Source organism: Brassica napus, chromosome A3, assembly GCF_020379485.1.
Source record: "Brassica napus cultivar Da-Ae chromosome A3, Da-Ae, whole genome shotgun sequence".
NCBI classification, from domain to species: Eukaryota; Viridiplantae; Streptophyta; class Magnoliopsida; order Brassicales; family Brassicaceae; genus Brassica; species Brassica napus.
In genome coordinates this window covers 31,362,730-31,369,160 of record NC_063436.1, presented here as the reverse complement: position 1 = coordinate 31,369,160, position 6,431 = coordinate 31,362,730, and the positions used below count along the sequence as shown (strand labels likewise).

The 6,431-nt window shown below is 44.2% G+C and overlaps 1 non-coding gene across 1 annotated transcript; it reads right to left on the bottom strand.

Moving 5' to 3' along the window:
- Positions 1-1,723: 1,723 nt before the first annotated feature.
- On the bottom strand, positions 1,724-1,830 carry LOC125607713. Its single transcript, XR_007338784.1, has one exon. It is a non-coding gene; the product is annotated as a small nucleolar RNA R71 (small nucleolar RNA).
- Positions 1,831-6,431: the final 4,601 nt, after the last annotated feature.

Below are 6,431 nucleotides of genomic sequence, written 5' to 3'. Positions count from 1 at the left end.
CCTCTCGCAGCGACCCAGCGAGGTCGCTCCCGAAGCCTGGAGCGACTTGTCGGAGCGACGAGCCGAGGTCGCTGCGCGTCTCAATTTCACTCGAACTTATGATTTCTCAAGGGCCTTTTGGTCATTTCATTATGCACGTTTTACATTTCTAAAACCTATGTTTTAAACATCTTTTGTAGCCACCAGAGGCAGATGATCTTTGATCTTTGATCTATTGAGAAATACACAAGAACTCTCTTGAGAAGTTCATCTCTTGGATTTTGATTTGTTATGTTCTTGTGTTCTTGTTGATTTCTTATCTATTTCTCTACATGGTTAATCTGAAATCCAATATGGGTTTAAGAGGAATCATGGAGATTAGTGAGTAATCACCTTTTGAATTCATGGGTTAGGGAGATTAAGGGTGATTAGGTTAGAGCTAGGATGTTTTAGTGTAGATCATTCATATTTCCTTGCTAGTAGAGTAATCATAATGCATCTTCTGAGTTGGCCACTCAGTTGTTGATCCTTAGGCATTTCTCACCCGAAAGGTGTTCGATGAAATGCCCGAGACAACTCTCCTAGGCTTTTAGTATACTTTGCCAAAGACATTTGTTGTTAAAGGTGCTAAGATAGCTAATAGACTTGTTAGTAATGATTGCTTTCATATTATTCAACCAAAGACATTTGATGTTTGAGATATGTTAGCAAATGAGCATTCATCTAGACATAGAGCTTGCTTAGAATTGTGTCTAGGCTTAAGGTTGATAGTTTGATTGATCATTTGCCATCCTTAGTTCGATACTTGATCACCCAAGGTCTAATCCCTATGCCCATGAGTTCTCTTTTCCCTTAGTCAAGAAAGTATCATTCTGTTATTGCTTTTTAGTTTTAGTCATAGCTTAAAACCCATCTAAATCATTGGTTGCACTTAGATTAAGTGAGTACTTGCATTCTCAGTGCTTTGATATCCCTCAGAACTGGTTCGACAATCTTCTATACTACAACATTTGTCTTAGGAGCCTTGAAAACTCCTAACATCAAATTGGCGCCGTTGCCAAATTCTGAGTAGATTTGAACATTGAGATTTAGTCACTTGCTTGAGACTAAGTCATTTTTATTTTCTTTTGTTACTGACTCTTCTTCACCTCCCTTTAATCTACAGGTGTATGAACTTGAGGAGCAGGGGTCCATCCAACCTAGTTCCAAGAGCTGCAGACATCAGAGCTTTAGAGAGAGAGTGTGCTAGAAAGAGAAGAGAAGAAGAAGAACAACAGGCTCAATTGCAGAGATTGAACACTGACATGGGAGACGTTCATCAAGAAGATGCAGGCGTCAATGGCGCTAACAACAATGGTCCACCAACCAACAGCGAGCAGCTCGACCCATTGGCACTTACGACCGCCCCAACATTCATGGTCATAGATTGGGAATCCGAGCACCCGCTGTGGCAGCCAACAACTTTGAGATCAAATCAGGACTCCTCAACGTGATCGAGAACAACAAGTATCATGGCTTGGCTCTAGAGGATCCATTTGATCACTTGGACAGGTTCGACAGCTACTGTGGGTTGTCAAAAACCAATGGTGTGTCCGAAGATGCCTTAAAGCTCAAGCTATTCCCTTTCTCTTTGGGGGATAAGGCACGTCAGTGGGAGAAGTCTCTACCCAGTGACTCCATCACTACTTGGGATGACTGCAAGAAAGCATTCTTGGAGAAGTTCTTCTCTACTTCAAGAACTGCTAAGCTGAGAAACGAGATTTCCAGCTTTCAACAGAAGAACTTGGAAGGCTTCAGTGAAGCCTGGGAGAGATTCAAGGGCTACCAAGCTCAATGCCCACACCATGGCTTTTCTAAGGAGAGCTTGCTGAGCACATTCTACCGTGGTGCTCTTCCTAAGTACAGAGCCAGACTGGATACAGCTAGCAATGGGTTCTTCTTGGGGAGAACTGAGGAGGATGCAGAAGAGCTGGTTGACAACATGGTAAAGAGTGATGCAGTCTACAGTGGAGACCACGACAGAGGCAGTAGAACAGATGATAAGCAGACGAGGAAAGAGATCAAAGCTTTGGAAGACAAGATCGACCTACTCATTGCTGAAAAAGCAACCCAAGAGCAGCTGAAGTTTGTTGGTAACTCCAAGCAGGAAGATCCACTTGCTGTCAATGAGGTTGAGGGTTTGGAAGGTCAAGAGGAGTTGTGTTTCATCAACAACAATGGTAGCTGGTACAAAAAGGAGCCCAACTTTCAGTACAACAACTACCAACAGAAATCCTATCCCAACAACCAACAGAGTGGTTATCCGCCTAGAAACAACCAGCAAGGCAGCTATCAGCCTCAGCAAAACCCCTCGTCTGGTTCCTCTGCTCCTCAAGAGAGCAGCACTGATACCTTACTGAAACAAATCTTGGAGTCTCAGACTAGAAGTGAGAAGCATGTTGGTTATGAGTTGAAGAACCTTCATTCCAAGATTGATGGGAGCTACAATGAGCTCAACAACAAATTCTCACACCTTGCTTCTACAGTCAGGAATTTAGAGAATCAGTTTGCTTCCATGAACACTCACCAGAATCGCCAGCAAGGATCTCTACCTGGAAAGTCTGACCCAAATCCCAAGGAGGCCAAAGCTATCACCCTTAGGAGTGGTAAGCAGTTACCTCCTAGAACCCTCACCAAGGATGCTGAGAAACTAGGTGAGGGGGTTGCCATCAACATAGATGATGAAGTGGTGATTGTTGATGAGAAGATCAATGACGAGATCTTGGAGAAGATAGTGGAAGCCAAAGGTAAAGGAAAGGTTGGGGAAGAGAAGAAGACAGTAAAAGATGGTGAAGTTGTTACTCCAGCAAGTGAAAGTTCTTTTGTTCCTCCTCCCTATGAACCCAAACTTCCATTCCCTGGTAGATTCAAGAAGCAGCTGCTAGAGAAGTACAAGGCTCTGTTTGAGAAGCAAATGAGTGAAGCTCAGGTTGCAATGCCCATCATCGATGCTTTCATGTTGATTCCTCAATACAGCAAGTTCTTGAAAGATGTTGTAGCTGCAAAGAAGAAGGAGATGGAAGGCATGATGATTCTTACCCATGAGTGCAATGCCATCATCCAGAGGCTTGATGTTCCAGAGAAGTTAGAGGATCCAGGAAGCTTCACACTACCTTGTGCTCTTGGACCTATGGTATTTGAGAAAAGTCTCTGCGATTTGGGAGCTAGTGTCAGCTTGATGCCTTTGTCTGTTGCAAAGAAGCTTGGATTCACTCAGTACAAGAAGTGTAGACTCTCTCTGGTGTTAGCTGATCGTTCAGTGAAGTACCCTGTGGGCATCTTAGAGGACCTCCCTGTGAAGATTGGAAGGTATGAGATACCTACAGATTTTGTGGTGCTTGAGATGGGTGAGGAGGCTCAAGATCCATTGATTCTAGGAAGGCCATTCTTAGCTACAGCAGGAGCTATTGTTAATGTGAAGGAGGGCACGATTGATCTCCATTTGGGTAAAGAGAACATCCTCCACTTTGACATCAAGAGGAAAATGAGGAAACCAACTGTGTTCGGGCAAGCCTTCTACATTGAAGAGATGGACACTCCTGCTGATGAGCACCTTGAAGAGTTACCACCTGAGGACGACGAGGAGGGAGCATCTCCCTCTACTCATTCCCTATAGAAGGTAACCCACCACACTCCCTTGTATATACCATTTCATTTTTGCATATTAGTCTTCTTTTCGGTATCTCTCTCTACTTGACGACACAGAGACTGTGTAACTCAAGTTTGGGGGAGGTACCAAGTATTTGATCATGTTTGCTTTGATGTTGTTTCATTGAGTCATGCATGGCATACCTATTTGCATAGATAAAAAAAAAAAAAATCAATCATTTAGTTTGCATCATTTGCATTTTTAGGAGAGTCTAGAGCATATAGGTTGCATTCACTTGCATTGGGAGCAATGATTTTGAATGCCTTGTAAAGAACACTACGTTGCACTTGACTAGCTTTTGCACCTCTCAAAAAGACTTGTATGTTTCGAGCCTTGAAAACTCTTCCTGAAACTTGTTGATTGCTGAAACTCAGTCTTTGAAGCCAACTACAACCTTATTTGAACTGAATGAACTTAATGCTTCTTGCTCATGGTCCCTTGTGTACTGAGTCATGGCTATACACACTTGAGTTGTCACATCCTTTATGCCAATCTTGTTTTGACAAACTCTAGTGGTAGACCACTCCCAAAACCTTTCCCTCCTTTTAAGCTTTCATTGTTTGATGAGTGAGGCCTTCTTCGGAAAGTCTTACATGTGCATAATGTTGAAAGTATCGGGAACGACAATGCTTGATCTTCATTCTTGCTAGATTAGGCACTCTATTGTCTAGCTATAGGTGGGGGTGAGTGTTGTGATTATGATTTGGGAGCAATGAAAAAGGAAAAGAAATGACTCTTTGTGTTTAAGTGAATTGTTTTATTGGGATAAGTAGAAAAGCCTCTAGCTCAAGTTTTGAAAAGTCTTGGCCCCCAGCCTAAAAAAAAAAAAAGGGAAAAAAAAAACGAAAAAAAAAAAGAGAAAAGAAAAAAAAAAAGAAAAAGAAAAGAAAAAGGGGGCTAGCAAAGTTGTTAGGAGTTAAGAAATGTTTTGAGGTTGTGAAAAAATCCCTTGTAGATTTCAAAGAGAAGGAGTTAAAGTTCTTAGGATCTTTTGGTGAGAGATGTGAGTTGGGTTTGACATTGGGAAATGATTGTGTGATTTGTATGTTTGAGAAAAGGGTAGAACAATGGAGATTGAGCATTGTATGCATGAGTTGATCCCTTTCTTAGATATATTATGTGCAATGTCAACGCTACTTGTTTTGAGAGTAAACCACCTTAAAGATCATATGTTTTGAACCTCTTGAATCACTTGAATAAAAGCCTTCCCTTACCCAACCAAATGACTTGGACCAACTGACCATTTGCAAGAATTCACCTGATGTTTTGTGCTTAATGAATGTGAGAGTTGGTTGATTTGAATGTGTGGATGCTTGATGATGAGTGTAAGAACAAAAAGAGTTAAGATAGGCCTAGAGAAGCTAGAGTGTAATAAGAGAGTGTGCTAGTTGTGTTTCTTTTGGCTATGTGCTCCCTCCTTCAACCTCTCTCCCTATGAGTTCTAGAAAGTTCACTTGTGGACAAGTAAAAGAACAAGTTTGGGGGAGTTGATATCTTGCATATTTGCATTGTTTTATCCATTCATCCATGAGCATTTTCATCATATAGATTAGGATTCAGACATGTTTAGGTTGCATTTTGCATACATGAGTCTCTATTAGGTACTGGAGTACCACATGAGGTTATTTGGAGCTAATAAGAGGTGAAAAGGTGACCATTGGACGAACCGAGCATGGGAGCGACCTCCCGGAGCGACATCACGAAGTCGCTGTGTCCCACTTCTCAGAGCGACCTTCCTAAAGCGACGCCATGAAGTCGCTCGCGTTCTCATTACTCCGAACAGTCTTAGATGACCCTGGAGCGACCTCTCAGAGCGACCTACCAAGGTCGCTCCCGATCCAGAGCGACCCGTTGGAGCGACTGCACAAAGTCGCTCGCGTTTTCACGTCCGGAGACACACAACTCGCTCTCGGAGCGACCTCTCACAGCGACCCAGCGAGGTCGCTCCCGAAGCCTGGAGCGACTTGTCGGAGCGACGAGCCGAGGTCGCTGCGCGTCTCAATTTCACTCGAACTTATGATTTCTCAAGGGTCTTTTGGTCATTTCATTATGCACGTTTTACATTTCTAAAACCTATGTTTTAAACATCTTTTGTAGCCACCAGAGGCAGATGATCTTTGTTGGGGTCAAAATCGGTCACGACGGAATCAATGTCTGAAAGTCCGTAAAAATCAACATAACCGTTTTTACGAAAAGTAATCTTCGTAAAGATATCTTTACAAACAGCCTTGCAGTAAAATATCGTCCAAATCTCAATCGAACCACTAAATACCGATTGTCCGAAGGCAACGGACATGTATCCAAATCGGCCGCGGACAAGCTCGAGTATGGAAATCAGACCGCGGACAAGCCAAGCTCGATCGATACGCAGCGACCAAGCATGCACACAGCTCGGTCGCTACGTAGCGACCGAGCTCGAGCCAAGCTCGGTCGCTACGTAGCGACCGAGCATCCGTCTCGCTCGGTCGCTACGTAGCGACCGAGCGATCGTCCCGCTCGGTCGCTACGTAGCGACCGAGCTCGAGCCAAAGCTCGGTCGCTATGTAGCGACCGAGCGATCGTCCCGCTCGGTCGCTACGTAGCGACCGAGCTCAGCCAAGCTCGGTCGCTACGTAGCGACCGAGCGATCGTCCCGCTCGGTCGCTACGTAGCGACCGAGCTCGAGCCAAAGCTCGGTCGCTACGTAGCGACCGAGCTCGAGCCAAAGCTCGGTCGCTACGTAGCGACCGAGCGATCGTCCCGCTCGGTCGCTACGTAGCGATCG